Genomic DNA, 21,661 nt, shown 5'->3' with positions numbered 1-21,661 from the left:
ATATAGATTTTATTATATTGAGGTATGTTCCTTCTATTCCTGCTTTCTGGAGAGTTTTTATCATAAATGGATGTTGAATTTTGTCAAAGGCCTTCTCTGCATCTATTGAGATAATCATATGGCTTTTATTCTTCAATTTGTTAATGTGGTGAATTACATTGATTGATTTGCAGATATTGAAGAATCCTTGCATCCCTAGGATAAGCCCACTTGGTCATGGTGTATGATCTTTTTAATGTGTTGTTGGATTCTGATTGCTAGAATTTTGTTGAGGATTTTTGCATCTATGTTCATCAGTGATATTGGCCTGTAGTTTTCTTTTTTTGTAGCACCTTTGTCAGGTTTTGGTATTAGGGTGATGGTGGCTTCATAGAATAAGTTTGGAAGTTTACCTTCCTCTGCAATTTTCTGGAAGAGTTTGAGGAGGATAGGTGTTAGCTCTTCTCGAAATTTTTGGTAGAATTCAGCTGTGAAGCCGTCTGGACGTGGGCTTTTGTTTGCTGGAAGATTTCTGATTATGGTTTCAATTTCCGTGCTTGTGATGGGTCTGTTAAGATTTTCTATTTCTTCCTGCTTCAGTTTTGGAAAGTTGTACTTTTCTAAGAATTTGTCCATTTCTTCCACGTTGTCCATTTTATTGGCATCCTTTGTATTTCTGTGTTGTCTGTTGTGATCTCTCCATTTTCATTTCTAATTTTATTGATTTGATTTTTCTCTCTTTGTTTCTTGATGAGTCTGGCTAAAGGTTTGTCAATTTTATTTATCCTTTCAAAGAACCAGCTTTTGGCTTTGTTGATTTTTGCTATAGTCTTTTTTGTTTCTTTTGCATTTATTTCTGCCCTAATTTTTAAGATTTCTTTCCTTCTACTAACTCTGGGGTTCTCCATTTCTTTCTTTTCTAGTTGCTTTAGGTGTTAGGTTTAGAGTTAGGTTATTTATTTGACTTTTTTCTTGTTTTTTGAGGTATGCCTGTATTGCTATTCCCCTTAGCACTGCTTTTATAGTGTCCCACAGGTTTTGAGTTGTTGTGTTTTCATTTTCATTTGTTTCTATGCATATTTTGATTTCTTTTTTGATTTCTTCCATGATTTGTTGGTTATTCAGAAGCGTGTTGTTCATCCTCCATATGTTGGAATTTTTAATAGTTTTTCTCCTGTAATTGAGATCTAATCTTAATGCATTATGGTCAGAAAAGATGCTTGGAATGATTTCGATTTTTTTGTGTTTATCAAGGTTAGATTTATGGCCCAGGATGTGATCTATCCTGGAGAAGGTTCCGTGCACACTTGAGAAAAAGGTGAAATTCATTGTTTTGGGGTGAAATGTCCTATAGATATCAATTAGGTCTAACTGGTCTATTGTATCACTTAAAGTTTGCATTTCTTTGTTGATTTTCTGTTTAGTTGATCTGTCCATAGGTGTGAGTGGGGTATTATAGTCTCCCGCTATTATTGTGTTACTGTTAATTTCCCCTTTCATGCTTGTTAGCATTTGTCTTACATATTGTGGTGCTCCTATGTTGGGTGCATATATATTTATAATTGTTATATCTTCTTCTTGGATTGATCTTTTGATCATTATGTAGTGGCCTTCTTTGTCTCTTTTCACAGCCTTTGTTTTAAAGTCTATTTTATCTTCTTTAAAAAGATTCTTCTATACTGAATTACCTCTGCACCCATGAAAAAATCAACTGATCAAGTTTATGAGATTCAATTTCTAGGTTATCTATTCTCTCTTTGTTCCAGGGACCTATGGAGCTTTTCTTTCACCATAGCACTGTGCGATTACTATAGTTTTACTGTAAGTCTTAAAATTAATAATGTGATTTCCCCAGCTTTAGTCTTCTTTTTCAAAATTATTTTGATAATTCTAGTGCTATACCTCTCCATTACATTAAAAAAATTATTTTTAGTTTATATTGGAGTATAGTTGATTAACAATGTTGTGTTAGTTTCAGGTGTACAGCAAAGTGATTCAGTTATACATATACATATATCCATTCTTTTTTTAAGATTCTTTTCCCATATAGGTTATTACAGAGTATTGAGTAGAGCTCCATGTAATATATGCTGCTGCTGCTGCTAAATCACTTCAGTCGTGTCTGACTCTGTGCGACCTACCAGCCTACCAGGCTCCTCGTCCATGGGATTTTCCAGGCAAGAGTACTGGAGTGGGGTGCCATTGCCTTCTCTGCCAGGTAATATATAGTAGGCCCTTATTAGTTGTGTTATATATGTAGTGCATGTGTGCGCAGTTGTGTCCAACTCTTTGAAACCCTGTGGACTACAGCCCACCAGGCTCCTCTGTCCATGGGATGTTCCAGGCAAGCATACTGGAGTGGGTTGCCATTTCTTGTTCCAGGAGATCTTCCCAAATCAGCAAGCAAACCCACATTATAAACAGTAGTGTGCATGTGTTAATCCCAACCTCCTAATTTATCCCTTCCCTGCCTTTCATCTTTAGTAACCATAAGTTTGTTTTCTATGCCTGTAAATCTGTTCCTGTTTTGAAAATAAGTTCATTTGTATCCTTGTTTTAGATTTCACATATAAGGTATACCATGTGATTTATTCTTTCTCTGTCTGACTTACTTCACTCAGTTTGACAGTCTCTAGGTATGTCTATGTTGCTGCAATGGCATTATTTCATCCTTTTCCCACACTTTAAATGAGTATATAAGAGACCTATAGGAATCAAAAGGTGGGAATACAGATTCTGAAAGCCTAATGGCAGGGTCTGTAAATAAAACAGGACCTTTTGCAGAAAAGTATATAGAGTCAAGCTGGACAATAGCCACAATAGACTCTTGAGGAAACATATTTCTGGGTAGTTCTTGTGGGGACAAGGAGGATGACAGATAAATCGGGCAGGTCCTCCTTCCCTGGGAATGAAGGTATCACTCTAGGAAGACCAAACATTAAAAAAGTACAAACAATGGACATGTGAACACAGTGGGGTGAGGGGAGAATGGGACAAACTGGGAGATTAGCACCAACATATATATACTACCATGTATAAAGCTAGTGCAAAGCTGCTATATAACACAGGGAACTGAACTTAGTGTTTTGTGATGACCTAGATGGATGAGATGATGGGGGTAGGATGGGAGGAAAGTCAAAGAGAGAGGGGATACGTGTATATTTATAGCTGACTCACTCTGTTGTACAGCAGAAACCAACACAATATTCTAAAGCAATTATATTCCAATAAAAAATTAAAGATTTATGACAAAGGGGAAGATATACCCATCTGAATGCAGAGTTCCAAAAACTAGCAGAGAGCTAAGAAAGCCTTCTTAAGTGAACAATGCAGAGAAAGAGGAAAACAATAGAATGGGAAAGACTAGAGGTCTCTTCAAGAAAATTAGAGATACCAAGGGAATATTTCATGCAAAGATGGGCTCAATAAAGGACAGAAATGGTATGGACCTACCTCAAGCAGAAAATATTAAGAAGAGGTGGCAATAATACACAGAAGAACTATACAAAAAAGATCTTCATGACCCAGATAACCATGATGGTGTTATCACTCACCTAGAGCCAGATATCCTGGAGTGCGAAGTCAAGTAGGCCTTAGGAAGCATCACTAAAAACAAAGCTAATGGAGGTAATGGAATTCCAGCTAAGCTATTTCAATTCCTAGAAGATGATGCTGTGAAAGTGCTGCACTCAATATGCCAGCAAATTTGGAAAACTCAGCAGTAGCCACAGGACTGGAAAAGGTCAGTTTTCATTCCAATCCTAAAGAAGAGCAATGTCAAAGAATGTTCAAACTACCGCACAACTCTACTCATTTCACATGCTAGCAAGGTCATGCTCAAAATTCTTCAAGCTAGTCTTTAACAGTATGTGAACCAAAAACTTCCAGATGTACAATCTAGATTTAGAAAAGGCAGAAGAATCAGAAATCAAATTGCCAACATCTGTTGGGTCATAGAAAAAGCAAGAGAATTTTAAAAAATATCTACTTCTGCTTCATTGGCTATGCTAAAGCCTCTGATGGTGTGGATCACAACAAATTGTGGAAAATTCTTAAAGAGATGGGAATACCAGACCACCTCACCTGCCTCCTGTGAAACCTATATGCAGGTCAAGAAGCAACAGCTGGAGCCAGACATGGAAAAATGGACTGGTTCAACAATCTTGAATGAACTGGTTCAAAACTGGGAAAGGAGTATGTCAAGGCTGTATATTGTCACCCTTATTTAACTTCTATGCAGAGTACGTCATGCAAAATGCTGAGCTAGATGAATCACAAACTGGAATTAAGATTACTCAGAGAAATATCAATAACCTCAGAGATTCAGATGACACCACCCTAGTGGTAGAAAGTGAATAGGAACTAAAGAGCTTCTTGATGAAGGAGAATGAAAAAGCTAGCTTAAAACTCAACTTCAAAAAACTAAGATCATGGCATCCAGTTCCTTCAGTTCATGGCAAATAGATGGGGGAAAAATGGAAATGGTAACAGACTTTATTTTCTTGGGCTCCAAAATCACTGCAGATGGTGACTGCAGTCATGAAATGAAAAGACGCGTACTCCTTGGAAGAAAAGCTATGACAAACCTAGATAGCATATTAAAAAGCAGAGACATCACTTTGCAGATGAAGGTCTGTATAGTCAAAGCTATTGTTTTTCCAGAAGTCACGTATGGATGTGAGAGTTGGACCATAAAGAAGGCCGAGCATCAAAGAATTGATGTTTTTGAGTCGTGGTGCTGGAAAAGACTCTTGAGTGTTCCTTGGACAGCAAGGAAATCAACTAAAGGAAATCACTCCTAAAGGAAATCAACTCCAAATACTCATTAGAAGGACTGATGCTAAAGCTGAAGCTCCAATACTTTGGCCACCTGATGGGAAGAGCTGACTCAATGGAAAAGACGCTGGTGCTGGGAAAGACTAAGGGCAGGAGGAGAAGGGGGCAATAGAGGATGAGATGGTTGGATAGCATCACTGACTCAATGGACATGAGTTAGAGCAAATTCCAGGACTTCAGCAAACATTGAAGGACTGGGAAGCCTGCAGTCCATGGGGTCACAGAGAGTCGGACATGACTTAGCAAATGAACAACACCACATATTTGATTTATATTATTGTATTAGTTTCAGGTGTACAGTAAAGTGAGTCAATTATACATACACATATATCCATTCTTTTTCTGATTCTTTTCCCATATAGGTTATTAAAGAATATCAAATAGAGTTGATAGAGTCATTATAAACCACATAATTCAAAATTCTTTACAACCTACTCCATGAAAAGATGAGTTCTAATTCCCCTCCCTTGAGAATGGCTGGCCGACCTCAGAAACTTGTGTCTCATGGGTTGAAGGTGGCAAAAGTAACCCCACCTGACTTCCAAGACCAGGTACTAAGGGGACACATGGGTCCCTCTTCTCCCCCAGGTTTTTCTTATAATGCTCATCCTCAAACCCAGTCACATGTCATGAGAAGGCCACGCCTCCACCTCCACATAGAAATCACTGTCCCAGCTGACAGCTAACATCCACACATCTTAGATGTGTGGGAGCAAGCACACCTTCAGATGGCTCTGTCCACCATCCCTCTCTCTCTCTCTGTCCACCATCCCTCTCTCTCTCTCTCTGTCCACCATCCCTCTCTCTCTCTCTCTGTCCACCATCCCTCTCTCTCTCTGTCTATCTGCCTGTCTACCCATCTACGTAACGATTCTCAGTCTTAGTTGCAGCACGTGCGATCTTTAATTGCAGCATGGCAACTCTTAGTTGGGGATCTAGTTCCCAGACCAGGGATCGAACCTGGGCTCCCTGCATCGGGGCACAGGATCTTAGCCACTGGACTATCAGGAAAGTCTCTGACCACCATCTCTGAATGGCTCTAGCTGAGACCGCAAGGAACAGGGACAAGCCTTTCCTGCCAAGCCCCATCCAGCCTGGAGAGCCATAAGCAAATTATGACTTTGCGTTAATTTTGTAAATTCTGGGGATAGCAGATAGTTAATGCTTAAAATACGGGCTCACTGATGCCCAAGTTCCTTCCAGGTGGGAATTCTGGCATTTCTTTTCTGGGCTAACTGGTTCCACATTATAGGATGAGAGTGAAAAGAGAAACTGATAAAGAGTTTAGACTAGGTCTCCCAAATCTGAGTGTTATAAACCAAGCAGAAAAAACCTGTCTGAGAAGGTTTCCAGATTAGGTCTTCTACTTCCTTTGTAGCCCTTGAAGCAGAGGGCGTGGTTGTGGAAGGAACTCAAATTTCACGTAGAACTGAAATATGCCAAAAATGGGCTCACTGTCAGTGTTCAGAGAGGCCACTGTGATGTCCAACATTCAGAAGCAGCATCGGTCTTAAGTGTCCTCTACACGAAGAAGAGTCCTGTCCGTGCATGTGAACTTCCACAAAGAATAAATTGGAGTCTGATCAACCTCAGTAACCAAGATCTTATAAGAGTATTCCTGTCATGTAAATTGGTACAGCCACTATGGAAAACAGTATAATCGGAAATGAGGCATGCATCACTATGTTCATAGCAGCACTCTTTACAATAGCCAAAACATGGGAACTACCTACATGTTCATCCACAGACAAATGGATAAAGAAGATGTGGTGTGCATATACACACATATATACATGCATACATACACACACGCACACACGTACACACAATGAAATACTACTCAGTCATAAAAAATGAAGTAATGTCATTTGGAGCAACATAGATGGGCCCAGAGATCATTATACTAAGTGAAGTCAAGTCATAATGAGAGAGATAAATACCATATATCACTTACATGTGGAAGCTAAAATACGACTCAAAGGAACATATCTATGAGACAGGAAAAGATTCACAAACATAGAGAGCAGACTTGTGGTCACCAAGGGGGAAGTGAGGAAGGGACTGGGAGTCTGGGGTTAACAGATGCAAACTTTATCAACAGGATGGACAAATAACTGGGTTCTACTCACAGGGAACTCTACTCAACATCCTGTGATAAGCCATAATGGAAAAGAGTATGAAAAAATATATATATGTGTATAACTGAGACACTTTGCTCTACAGCAGAAATTAACACAACATTGTAAGTCAACTATGCTTCAATAAAATTTTTTTAAAATTGATGGAGAATATAGAAAAAACGTGATGGGAAATATGTCAAAATATTAACAGTGTCTATACCTCTAAGTGGTATGATTATAAATCATCTTTGATTATTTCTTTAAACATTTCAGTATTTTTTAAGTGTTGTTTTAGTGTTGTTTATGCACAAGAAAACATACCCCAAATTACTAGGATAAAATGGACATACCTACTGCATAAGACAGTATTGGGCTAAGGGTCTTCCATGGAAAATTAGGAAGAATTATTTGGAGAAAGAGCCAAGTGTAGCCAGAGAAGTTCGTTTTGTTGTTACTATTTTTTGTTTGTTTTTTTCCAGATAACTTTTTTTCCCCAATGCAGCGTGACATAAAATGAAAAGGATTTTTGTTTGCTAATGTGCTAATTGCAACCGTAGCACCTTTCATGTGCTAAGAAGCTCTGAAACTTTTCAAAAGGGAGAAGCAGTAAATAGTGCAGCTCCAACGTGTTTTCAAAGGCACTTCCTGGGATTAGTGTTTCCTAGAACAACTTTTGGGAAACTCTGGCATTAAAGCAAGATTCATGTAAGGCCTGGGTCACCTCTCCTCATCTCCATAACCACCAGCATCCCTATACTCCAAGGCAGCAGGGTTTGGGAGCAGTGCCAGGTCCAGGAGCCTTCAGCAATTCTGTTTAAGAGCAGAACATCAAGGGACTTTCCCAGTGGTCCAGTGGTTAAAACTCTGCCTTCCAATGCAGGGGGTGTGGGTTCGATCCCTGGCTGGAGAAATAAGGTCCCACATGCTGTGGGGTGTTGCCAAACATCTTTTTTTTTAAGTGGAAATAGTGACGGATTACATTTTCTGAGATTGTTGGATGACATCAGCGACTCAATGGACATGAGTTTGAGCAAACTGTGGGCGATAGTGAAGGACAGGGAAGCCTGGCATGCTGCATTTCATGGGGTTGGAAAGAGTAGGGCACAACAACAAAAAAGAGAGAGAGAATGTAATCTGTTCCGGCAGGGAAGTCACCCCACAGGGATCAAGACGGGTCAGGCTGGTGTCACCCTCCTCTCTTACAGAAATCTCTGCACTCCGTCTGCTTCCTACGGTACAGCCCCCGCTGGGCCTGCTCTTTCCTCTCGAGATGTATCAGGGACATCTTGACTCTTAACCAGAGTTATCAGGAAATGTTGGGGCTTAAAGGGGAAGCTGGCTTCACTTTCTAGTGATTCTGACTTAACGGTTCCCTGAGGGGAGGATTTCATGGGAGCACAATCCTTAGGTACTTGTCACCAAAACTCTAACAGGAACGTTTATCTGAGAAAAGGGCTGCGTTTTCAAGATAGTGAACTTCTGAGCATGCTTTTCAATTTAAAATAGATTGAGGGGACTTCCCTGGTGGTCCAGTCGATAGGAATCTGCCCGCCAATGCAGGGGACAGGGATTTGATCACTGTTCTGGGAAGATTCCACGTGACTTGGAGCAATGAAGCCCTGGTGCCTCAACTACTGAAGCCTGAACTCTAGAGCCTGTGCTCCACAATAAGAGAAGGCACCACAGCGAGAAGCCCGAACACTGTAACAGAGACCAAGTGCAAGCAAAAATAAAAATTAAAAAAATAGATTGGGTGTGTGGGGCTGCAATGTGCACACTGCTATATTTAAAACAGATAACCTTTATGTTTACCAGGGAAAAGCTGGGGAGCGATAAACTGGGAGATTGGGATTGACATATACACACTACTATATATAAAGTAGATAATTAATAAGAACCTGCTGTACAGCACAGGGAAGTCCACTCAAAACTCCGTAATGACCTGTACGGAAAAAGAATCTAAAAAAGAGTGGATATATGTCTATGTATAACTGATTCACTTTACTGTACAGTAGAAACTAACACACTATTGTAAATCAACTAAAAAAAGAGATAACCAACAAAGACTTATTTTTTAGCACAGGAAACTCTGCTAAATATTCTGTAATAACCTAAATGGGAAAAGAACTTGAAAAAGAATAGGTGCACACATATATAATCACTTCACTATACTGCTGCTGTTGCTGCTAAGTCACTTCAGTCGTGTCCGACTCTGTGCGACCCCATAGACGGCAGCCCGCCAGGCTCCACCGTCCCTGGGATTCTCCAGGCAAGAACTAGTCATTAGCAAACACTCTCTTCCAACGACATAAGAGATGACTCAACACATGGATATCACCAGATGGTCAATGCCGAAATCAGATTGATTCTATTCTTTGTAGCTAAAGATGGAAAAGCTCTAGAGAGTCAGCAAAAACAAGACCTGAAGCTGACCATGTTTCATATCATGAGCTCCTTATGGCAAAATTCAGGCTCAAATTGAAGAAAGTAGGGAAAACCACTAGAACATTCAGGTATGACCTAAATCAAATTGCTTATGATTATACAGTGGAGGTGACAACTATTTGTCACCCCATCTAATCCCTTCAAGGGATTAGGTCTGGTAGACAGAGTGCCTGAAGAACTACAGACGGAGGTTCATAACACAGCACAGGAGGTGGTGACTAAAACCATCCCAAAGAAAAAGAAATGCAACAAGGTGGTTGTCTGGGGAGGCCTTACAAATGGCTGAGGAAAGAATAAAAGCAAAAGGCAAAGGAGAAAAGGAAACATACACCCATCTGAATGCAGAGTTCCAAAGAACAGCAAGGAGAGATAAGAAAGCTTTCTTAAGTGAACAATGCAAAGAAACAGAGAAAACAATAGAATGGGAAAGACTAGAACTCTTCAAGAAAATTAGAGATACCAAGAGAAAATTTCATGCAAAGATGGGCACAATAAAGGACAGAAATGGCAAGGCCCTAACAGAAGCAGAGGAGATTAAGAAGAGGTGGCAAGGATACACAGAAGAACTAAATAAAAAATAGGTCTTAAACGATCTAGATAACCACAATGGTGTGCTCATTCACCTAGAGCCAGGTATCCTGGAGCGTGAAGTCAAGTGGGATTTAGGAAGGTGAGAGTCGCTCAGTCGTGTCCGACTCTTTGTGACCCTGTGGGCTATACAGTCCATGGAATTCTCCAGGCCAGAATACTGGAGTGGGTAGCCTCCTCCTTCTCCAGGGGATCTTCCCAACCCAGGGAGTGAACCCAAGTCTCCCGCATTGCAGGCAGATTCTTCACCCGCTGAGCCACAAGGGAAGCCCGGGACTGGATTTAGGAAACATTACAATAAACACAGCTAGTAGAGAAGATGTAGGTCATACCTGAATGGTCTAGTGGTTCTCCCTACTTTCTTCAGTTTAAGTGGAGATGATGGAATTTCAGCTGAGCTGTTTCAAATCCTAAAAGATGATGCTGCGCAAGTGCTGCATACACCTGAAGCTAACCCAACATTTTAAATCAACTATTTTTTGTTATGTTTAGTCACTAAGTTGCGTCCGACTCTTTTGCTCCAACATAACATAAAACCTTTAAAAATTTTATTAAAATGATTGAAAGGGAGTTTAGGAAATTGCCCTTTGTCTCCAATGCCCCCCAAAAGGTTCTGGGTCTCTGAGCTGGGATGGTCCCAAGTTTCTAGGTCTACCGCAAACACAGTTCTCCTTCTGACAAGTCTTCTTGGCCAACCAAGGGACCCCACTAGGGTGAAAGCCAAGAGCCCCAAATGGAGGGAGGCACCTTTCCCGTCTCTCTTTACTGGGCCACAGTGAGAATTAGCATTCTGCCCGCAAGCACACTGCTACTCTCCCCTTTGTTTTGAACACAGAGTCACTCATCTGGAAACTCCAGGCTAATAGAAATGAATTGTGTGTCCTGATGCTGCTATGTTCTTGCAATGCCTGCTGCTGCCTTTATCACCAAATAAAACAGACAGAAAGGAAGGCTCCCTATTTTTTCACTGCCATTTCCCCCGTGTGTGGGCTTACGATGATGTACAGAACATGCACTCAAGAGCCTATGAAAGGGAAGCCTGATGGATGGGCTCCAATCGGGAACGGCAGTGTACACTGCCTGGGGCCAGGCTTTCTCACTCCGCACCAAGCCTGCACACAGGGGCACTAGCAAGTGTGCACAGAGCAGAACATCTGAGTTCACTACAACCTTTATGGTGATGGCCAGCCCTTCCTGTTAGACATACAGAATTTACATCCAGAGAAATGAAATAACAAGGTCAGTCTTTCCTAGTAACCAAGTTATCTCTCCACGAATGGGCACTTGGCTGAGAAAGCAGAGCTCACAAATTCTGATCATCATCCCAGCTCTGCTCAACACAGACCTCTTGGGGCTGTTTCCTCTCCCCACCATGCATGTTTTTCAAGGATGCTCCCAACCTGCTGAAAAGCTCGTGGAGGGCAGGGTTAGGCTCTGTATCCCTTTTTGTACCTTCCATTTGCTCAGGAACTTAGTTAGCCAATCATGATTCGAGGGTGATGGAATGGCTACTGCCATTGGTCCACACCAACCAACACCCCCAGGGGGGACAGAAAGTAACAATCAGCTTCCCAAGACTGAAGCTTTTCCTTCTGAGAAGCCTGATTCTGCAAAACTGCACGGAAAGGCCTCTTATTTATTGCGTTTAACTCCTCTCTCTTGACTGCACCATTTCATTGATGTTGAGACTAAGGATTAGACTCAAAGAATAATAAAATGGTCTAGCCCGTGTTTCAGAACCAGCACTCACTCTGTAAGTGAGAACCAGCTACTCTCTCGCCTGACACTCTTAATTCTTATTAACAAAAGGCCACAATAAGAATGAAATAATGCCCCTTGCAGCACCTTGGATGGACCCAGAAGTTATCATACTAAGTGAAGTAAGCCAGAGAACAACAAATATCATATGATATCCCTTACATGTGGAATCTCAAAACATGAGACAAATGGACTTATTTACAAAACAGAAACAGACTCTCAAAAGACAAACCTACAGTTACCCAAGGGGAAAGGGAGAGAGGGATAAAGGAGAATTTGGGGATCGATATATATATATACTACATATAAAATAGATTAACAACAAGGTTCCTACTGCATAGCACAGAGAACTATACTTAATATCTTGCAATAACTTATAAGTCAAAAGCATCTGAAAAAGACAGATTTATAACTGAAAAAGACAGATATATATAACTGAATCACTTAGCTGTATACCTACAACAAACACAACACTCTATATCAACTATACTTCAATTTTAAAAAGACACACTCACAACTAACATGGTTAGCAGACATTTGGTCTGTTCAAAATGTCCAGGGAGACATTTGGTCATGCCAGAAGGTCCTTGATGTCTTAGTCCTGTCCAAAACCATTTGGCATGGACTAAATATATTCGTGGATGTTTTGGATAGAATCAAGCATCCTTTTTTTTTAATTGGAGGAAAACTGCTTTACAACGTTGTGATGATTTCTGCTGTACAATGATACATATCAGCCATAGTTATACATATATTCCCTCCCTCTTGAGCTTCCCTCTCCTCTCCTCATCCTATCCAGCTAGGCCATCACAGAGAACCAGGCTGGGCTCCCTGTGTTATATAGCAGCTTCTCACCAGCTATCTATTTTACACGTGGTATTATACATATATCAATGCTACTTTCTCCATTTGTCCCCCTCTCTCCTTCCCTTTGTGTCCACAAGTTTCCTCTCTGTATTTGCGTCTCCAATCCTTCCCTGCAAATAGGTCCATCAATATCGTTTTTATAGGTTCTACCAGCTCAGCTGCTGAGTCATGCCCGACTCTTTGCGACCCCATGAACCGCAGCAGGCCAGGACTCCCTGTCCATCACCAACTCCTGGAGTTTACTCAAACTCATGTCCATTAAGTCAGTGATGCCATCCAACCATCTCTTCCTCTGTTGTCCCCTTCTCCTCCTGCCTTCAATCTTTCCCAGCATCAAGGTCTTTTCAAATGAATCAGTTCTTTGTATTAGATGGTGAAAGTACTGAAGTTTCAGCTTCAACATCAGTCCTTCCAACAAATATTTGGAACTGATTTCCTTTAGGATGGACTGGCTGAATCTCCTTGCAGTCCAAGGGACTCTCAAGAGTCTTCTCCAACCCCACACTTCAAAAGCATCAATTCTTTGGTGCTCAGCTTTCTTTATTGTCCAACTCTCACATCCATATGCAACCACTGGAAAAACCATAGCCTTGACTAGACAGAACTTTGTTGGCAAAGTAATGTCTCTGCTTTTGAATATGCTATCTAGATTGGTCATAACTTTCCTTCCAAGGAGTAAGTGTCTTTTAATTTCATGGCTGCAGTCACCATCTGCAGTGATCTTGGAGCCTAAAAAAATAAAATCTGTCACTGTTTCCATTGTATCCCCATTTATTTGCCATGAAGTGATGGGACCGGATGCCATGATCTTAGTTTTCTGAATGTTGGTTGAGCTTTAAGCCAACTTTTTCACTCTCTTCTTTCACTTTAGTCAAGAAGCTTTTTAGTTCTTCTTCACTTTCTGTCATAAGGGTGGTGTCATCTGCATATCTGAGGTTATTGATATTTCTCCTGGCAATCTTGATTCCAGCTTGTGCTTCCTCCAGCCCAGCGTTTCTCATGATGTGCTCTGCATATAAGTTAAATAAGCAGGGTGACAATATACAGCCTTGATGTACTCCTTCTCCTATTTGGAACCAGTCTGTTGTTCCATGTCCAGTTCTAACTGTGGCTTCCTCACCTGCATACAGGTTTCTCAACAGGCAGGTCAGGTGGTCTGGAATTCCCATCTCTTTCAGAAGTTTCCAGTTTATTGTGATCCACACAGTCAAAGGCTTTGGCATAGATGTTTTTTTGAAACTCTCTTGCTTTTTTGATGATCCAGTAGATGTTGGCAATCTGATCTTTGGTTCCTCTGCCTTTTCTAAAACCAGCTTGAACGTCTGGAAGTTCACGGTTCACATACTATTGGAGCCTGGCTTGGAGAATTTTGAGCATTACTTTATTAGTGTATGAGATGAGTGCAATTGTAGGGTAGTCTGAGCATTCTTTGGCGTTGCCTTTCTTTGGGATTGGAATGAAAACTGACCTTTTCCAGTGGCCCGTGGCCACTGCTGAGTTTTCCAAATTTGCTGGCATATTGAGTGCAGCACTTTCACAGTGATTTGAAACAGCTCAACTGGAATTCCATCACCTCCACTAGCTTTGTTCATAGTGATGTTTTCTAAGGCCCACTTGACTTCTCATTCCAGGATGTCTGGCTCTAGATGAGTGATCACACCATCTTGATTATCTGGGTCGTGAAGCTCTTTTTGGTACTGTCCTTTTGTTTATTCTTGCCACCTCGTCTTAATATCTTTTGCTTCTGTTAGGTCCATACCATTTCTGTCTTTCATTGAGCCCATCTTTACATGAAATGTTCCCTTGGGATCTCTAAGTTTCTTCAAGAGATGTCTAGTCTTTCCCATTCTATTATTTTCCTCTATTTCTTTGCATTGATCACTGAGGAAGGCTTTCTTATCTCTTCTTGCTATTCTTTGAAACTCTGCATTCAAATGGGTATATATTTCCTTTCCTCCTTTGTTTTTTGATTCTCTTCTTTTCACAGCTATTTGTAAGGCCTCCTCAGATAGCCAGTTTGCCTTTTTGCATTTCTTTTTTGTGGGGATGCTCTTGATCCCTGCCTCCTGTACAATGTCATGAACCTCCGTCCATAGTTCATCAGGCACTCTATCATATATAGGCCCTTAAATCTATTTCTCACTTCCACTATATAATCATAAGGGATTTGATTTAGGTCATACCTGAATGGTCTAGTGGTTTTCCCTATTTTCTTCAACTTTAAGTCTGAATTTGCCAATAAGGAGTTCATGATCTGAGCCTCAGTCAGCTCCCGGTCTTGTTTTTGCTGACTGTATAGAGCTTCTCCATCTTTGGCTGCAAATAATATACTCAGTCTGATTTCAGTGTTGACCATCTGGTGATGTCCATGTGTAGAGTCTTCTCTTGTGTTGTTGGAAGAGGGTATTTGCTATGACCAGTGCGTTCTCTTGGCAAAACTCTATTAGTCTTTGACCTGCTTCATTCTGCACTCCAAGGCCAAATTTGCCTGTTACTCCAGGTGTTTCTCGACTTCCTACTCTTGCATTCCAGTCCCCTATAATGAAAAGGACATCTTTTTTGGGTGTTAGTTCTAGAAGGTCTTGTAGGTCTTCATGGAAACTTAGATATGTGTTAAGATACTATATTTTTTTTCTCTGACTTACTTCACTCTGTATAACAGGCTCTAGGTTCATCCAACTCACTAGAACTGACTCAAACCTGTTCTTTTTTATGGCTGAGTAATATTCCATTGTGTTTTTTTATGGCTGAATAATACTCCATTCCACATCTTCTTTATCCATTCATCTGTTGATGGACAATCTAAGTTGCTTTCACATCCTAGCTATTGTAAATGGTGCTGCTATGAACACTGTGGTACATGCATATTTTTCAGTTATGATTTCCTCAGGGTATATGCCCAGTAGTGAGACTGCTGGGTCCTATTCTATTCCATACTATTCTCCACAGTGGCTATATCTATTTACATTCCCACCAACAGGACAAGAGGGTTCCCTTTTCTCCACATCCTCTCCAGCATCTCTTGTTTGTAGTTTTTAAAATTTTTATTGTTTGTAGATTTTTTGATGATGGCCATTCTGACTGTTGTGAGGTGATACCTCACTGTAGTTCTGATTTGCATTTCTCTAATAATTAGCGATGTTGAGCATCTTTTCATGTGTCTATTGGCCATCCGAGGATCAAGCATCTTCTAGACCAAGTATCTCTTGAACATTCTGGCCAGGACCAAATGTCCTGCACGGGGCAGCACACTTCTAACCTCACCACCCCGACTCCCTCCCTCCATAAGAATGCATGAGGTTATGGAACTGGGGCTTCACCAATAGGCAATAATGTATTTTTAATTAACGCCAATGAATTGACCATTTAATATTAGCTTAAAGGAAGAGGCTCACATGAAAGCCTTTCTTCTTAGCATTCAGTTCTATCAAGAAATGGAGTGAGGACCTCCCTGGAGGCCCAGTGGTTGGGAGTCCCCTGCCAGTGCAGGGGACACTGGTTGGCTCCCTTCTCCCAGAAGATCCCACATGCTGTGGGGCAGCTGGGCCTGTGCCACCTGTGCCAGTACGAACCTGCGCTCTACAGCCCCTGCTCCACAACTAGAGAAGCCACTGCCACCAGGAGACTGCACCGCAGTCAGAGTCGCCCCCACTTGCCAAAACTAGAGAAAGCCGCGCATAGCAACGGAGACCCAGCATAGCCATAAACAGACAAATAAAAGAAAAAGAATTGCAGTGGGCTGTATTTTATGATAGTGCTATCATTATCACTATGATAGTGATAGAAACTTGTTTTCTTTGGAAAGTGATGGTTCCTACTGGTTCTTTCCGTCCCTACCCCTTGGGCACGTGGGCAAGTCATGTCATAAGAAGCCGCCAGGAGTCCAGACTTTAGAAACTGATGCCTAAATGTGAATCCCTGTCTGCCCCTGTCTGCCCCTGTCTGCCCGCTCAGTCTTGGGTTTCTTCAGTATAATGTGTGTGCTGGTCACTCAGTCGTGTCTGGCTATTTGCGACCCCATGGACTGTAGCCCACCAGGCTCCTCTGTCCATGGGATTCTCCAGGCAAGAATACTGGAGTGGGTTGCCATGCTCTCCTGCAGGGGATCTTTCCGACCCGGGGATCGAGCCCAGGTCTCCTGCATTGCAGGCTGATTCTTCACCATCTGAGCCACCAGGGAGCTAGAAATAACCTGTCAAGGTTTAGAGTTAATTAAGCAAATGCTGCAGACACATAGCGTGTGTCCTGTGTCAACTTTTCTTATCAGCACTGTGTACCCTGCACTGTGCTAGGGGCTTCCACTGAGCTCCATTTATTAATAGTTTGTCCAAAATCTGTAGGAAGAGGGTATGGCTATTGTTGTTCAGTTGCTAAGTCACGTCCAACTCTGTGCAACCTCATGGACTGCAGCACAACAGGCTTTCCTGTCCTTCACTATCTTCAGGAGTTTGCTCAAATTCACGTCCATTGAGTTGGTGATGCCATCCAACCATCTCATCCTCTGCTGCCCTCTTCTCCTTTTGCCTTCAGTCTTTCCCAGTATCAGGGTCTTTTCCCATGAGTCAGCTCTTCAAGTTAGGTGGCCAAAGCATTGGAGCTTCAGCATCAGTCCTACCAATGAATATTCAGGGTTGATTTCCTTTCGGATTGACTGAGTTGATCTCCTTGCTGTCCAAGGGACTCTCAAGAGTCTTCTCCAGCATCACAGTTCAAAAGCATCAAATCTTCAGCACTCGGCTTTCTTTATAGTCCAGCTGTCACAACTGTACATGACTACTGAAAAAATCTTTGTTTTGACTATACTGCCATTTACACTCCCATTTTACAGAGTAGGAAATTGAGGCTAAGAGAGGTTTAGTATAATAGCTCATCTAAAGGCGGAAAGTAAAAGTGGTAAGAATCAAAGCTGGGGTTATCTGATTCTAAGCCTGTGTACTTCCTGCCACACTGCACTACTTCCTGGATGAAACACACACACACACACACACACACACACACACACACACACACCCCACAAAACTGTGTCACATTAGAGTTAAAAAGACATGTTTAACACTGGAACACAAAATGGTAAACTATGTCTCATTATCCAGGGATCCGAATGTCTCTCAACCAAACTGTTTCTGTTTTGAGCACAAGGACCATGTTTTTACATCTTCCACTAAAGAAAGTAGCCTATCGTTCTGTATACACAATAGGGCATGCAATTAATCCTCACTGGATTTACATGGAAATTTAAAGAAGAAAGTGGATCTGTGTCCTGGTTTAGAATACTCGATCAAACAATCCAAATAAACCATGAATTCCCCAAAGCTTTGAAAACCTTGCCAAATATAGCTGATGTTTTCTGGAGACAAGAAGAGTTCTGATCTGAAGCTCAACACTTCTACTAATCTCATCAAAAATATCAGGAGTGCAAACAGTTCCTATCAGACCTCCAGGTGGGATTAGGGAAGGGCTTCCCATGTTGCAGCTAAAAAAATCCCACAGCTAGAGGCTTTGGAAGTGACACAGTTTTAGGATTGTGTTTATTTTGTCCTCCCCCCCCCCCCAGGTATTATGAAGAATACTGCATTATTGCTGCTATTCTGGCAAAGAGAACAGGGTATACCCAAACAGTCTAAACCCGTTTCCCAATCTGAGGACGAGAGAGGGGTGAGGACCAGCAGCTTTGCTTCCCAGTATCTGTGCTGGGAGGTTTCTGAATAGGCAATTTAGGGGAGTTGGGTGCCCATGGCTCTAAGCAAATGGGGATGGGAATAAATGGAAACTGCATACTATTGGATTTATTTCTAAGAGTTTTTAGCCATGATTTTATTGAAATGTCTCTCATTACATCAGATGATCTCTGAGAATGGCAGACCCTAAATATGCTTTTTTTTTTTTTTTTCTGCAAACTTTATTTTGTCTTGGGGTATATCCAATTAAAAATGCTGCGATAGTTTCAGGTGAACAGCGAAGGGACTCAGTCATACAAAGACATGTTCAGCTCAGCTGCTCAGTTGTGTCCAGCTCTCTGAGACCCCATGCACTGCAGCACGCCAGGCTTCCCTGTCCATCACCAACTCCCAGAGCCTGCTCAAACTCATGTCCATCGAGTCGGTGATGTCATCCTGCATTTATACCTCTTCCGGATTGCGAGGTAAGCCACGCAGTAGAGAGACAGGGCTGAAACTGGGGGCCCGGGGGTGACATGAAAGATGACGATGGTGGGACTTTCCTTCTGGTCCCGTGGCCAAGACTCTGTGCTCCCAATGCAGGAGGCCCAGTGTCAATCCCTGGTCGGGGAACTAGATCCCACATGCCGTAACTAAGAGTTCACATGCCACAGCTAAAGATCCTGAGAGCCACAACTAAGATCTATGGCAGCCAAAAAAAAAAAAAAATTAAAAAGAAAAAATGATGGCGAAAGCCAAACTCCTGTGGACTCAGAGTCACATTAGGACACAGACTGGACCTGCCAGAGAGAATGAACTTGTTATCATGTGATGAGATACATGTGTGGTCTGGAGAGTAAGAACAGAGTCTGGCATTTAGGAAGGCTGTATTTAACTTCTGCTCCTTATTACAGCTTTAGGGTATCTGAAAAGTTGCTTAACCTTATTGGGCCTTAGTTTCCTCGTCTGTAAAATGGTAATAACAGGGATGCACACGTCAAAGGCACGTGGAGGAGGTGATACGAGATAATGCATAGAAACGTTCTTAGCCCGGTGCTGAGTACCCGGAAATGAACAGGGCACTCAGGACGTGCCCAGTGAGCGCTGGCCAGCACTGCTGACCTTGTCTTTATCGCTGATGGGAGTAGCTTGTAAATGCGCTATTGTAAAATGTTCTTCATCTTCACATACGGGGGAGGCTTCCCAGGTGGCGCGAGTGGTAAAGAACCCACCTGACAACGCAGGAGACATGAGTCGTGGGTTTGATCCCTGGTCGGGCAGACTCCCTGGAGGAAGGCATGGCAGCCCGCTCCAGTGTTCTTGCCTGGAGAATCCCCATGGACAGAGGAGCCTGGTGGGCTGCAGTCCATAAGGTTGCAAAGAGTCGGACATGATTGAAGCAAGTTAGCACACATAGCAAGTAATACTTCTAAAAAAAAATAAGAAGAGCTTCTTGGTGTATTTTGTGGCTGATCCTAAAATAACATGAGAGGAGGGCAGGACAGAAATGAGGACCCAAGTCTGAGAAATGTTGCGTCTGAGAAAGTGGAAGCTTATTGGGTGAAGGGGCTTGTTGGAATCCAGCAGACGGGGCAGGGTCAGCCAGGCATGGGGCTTGGGTCTCTGCTCTCTGTTCACAGCATCCTGGGAGTCCACCAAGAGGCAAGATGCCCCAGAGTGGAGAGCTGGAGGCCTGCCCATGAGACAGGGTGCCAGGACTCTAGTCTAGTCTGGTCTATCCATTTACATGTTGTTTGGGACCCGTATGGATTTTACAACCCTTGTAGGTGGTGGTCTAAGACAGCCATGGTGCCCAGTGCCCAGTGAAGGGCCTGTTAGACTCGTCCGAGGAGCTCCTTAGGTTTAAATGGAGTTCCAATGTTTAAATTGTTATTACATACAGAGAGAACAAACATATGGATACCAAGGGAAGAAGGCAGGGTGGAATGAATTGGGAGATTGGAATTGGCATACAGACGCTATTGATACTATGTACAAAATGGATAACTAATGAGAACCTGCTGTATAACACAGGGAACTGTGCTCTGTGGCGACTAAATGGGAAGGAAATCCCAGGAAGAGGGGATATACGAATACCTATGGCTGATTCACTTTACTGTATACCTGCGACTAGGACAACACTGTAAAGCAACTATACTAAAAAAATACACAGGAAAAGAATTTAAAAAATGAATAGTTATTACAGAACAACTTTCGAAGGAATGGAAAAGCAGAGATTTAGAATATGCTGAGTCCCCAGCAGTCCTCACTCCACGTCAATCTGAGTTTGTCTACACTTCAGGCCATTTCCCTGCTCCCTGATTGTTTTAAGGAAAACTTTGGGAAATGAACGAACAGTACAAACATTCCCTGTGATCTGGGTCTCAGAGGCCTGAGTGCCTGGGGGGTTATGGTTCTCAAGGCTGCCCCTCACCAGGCCAGATGGAAGGACAGACTCTCCTGGGGCCGCTGGACTGGGTGAGAATTTTGTAGGTGACTGTCGGGTGGCGGGCTCTGTGAGGGGAGGCGGACAGACCCTTCAGCTCTGCGGGTGTGTTAGAGGTTGTTGGCGGGGGGGGGGGGGGCTTCCCTGGTGGCTCAGTGGTAAAGAACCTGCCTGCCAATGCAAACGACGCGAGTGTGATCCCTAATCTGGAAAGATCCCACACGCCAGGGAGCAACTAAGCCTGTGGGCCTCAACTACCGAGCCTGTGCTCTGGGGCCTGGGAACCACTTCTGCTGAAGTCTGCATGCCCTAAAGCCCATGCCACACAACAAGAGAAGTGACCACAGCGAGAAACCCTCACACCGCAACTAGAGAAAATCCCGCACAGCAACAAAGACCCAGTGCAGCCAAAAATAAAGAATAAATTTTAAAAAAAAAGAAGAGAGGGCTTCAGGGGCTTGGGGAGGGACCTGCCAGCCGGGCGGTGGCAGGAGGAGCAAAGAGGAAAGAGCCTGGAGGAGGGAGGCTTGTCCGCTGGGCATGAGCGAAGACCATCCTGAGACAGGACATTTCATGTCTGTGCAAGCTAATGATCTGTGGTCACCTACCCATCGCCACCATCACCTGGGACCCCTCATGGGCAAGACACCTATTGGTCATCTCTCTTTCCCCAGAGCCTGGTGCAGTAACTGCCAACTTGGGCTGATTTTATGAAACTGATAACATCCGACTGGGCTGTACCTTCAAAATATCCACTTTATGACTCCTCATATACAGGAGGGATTCAATGAAAGTCCACCGAAGGGACAAGCACAAGCACAGCTATAACAGCACTGATGTGCCAGCAACCAAGCTGGGGTTTCTGGTCAACCTGAAACCAGTGCCAAGCGGCCGTGATCCTGGCCGACGAGGAAGCTGAGACAACATACATGGAAGAGCACAGCCCAGTGGGGATGGCCATTCCA

At 42.7% G+C, this 21,661-nt stretch overlaps 1 protein-coding gene across 1 annotated transcript in view; it reads right to left on the bottom strand.

Moving 5' to 3' along the window:
• The window catches only part of NPAS2 (neuronal PAS domain protein 2), a 204,741-nt gene that overhangs the window by 105,569 nt on the left and 77,511 nt on the right, over nt 1-21,661 (bottom strand). The gene's annotated exons all lie outside the window — the stretch shown is intronic.

Source organism: Capra hircus, chromosome 11 (genome assembly GCF_001704415.2).
Source record: "Capra hircus breed San Clemente chromosome 11, ASM170441v1, whole genome shotgun sequence".
Lineage (NCBI taxonomy): Eukaryota > Metazoa > Chordata > Mammalia > Artiodactyla > Bovidae > Capra > Capra hircus.
Note: the sequence above shows the minus strand (reverse complement) of the source record. Positions and strands in the feature narration are given on the sequence as shown.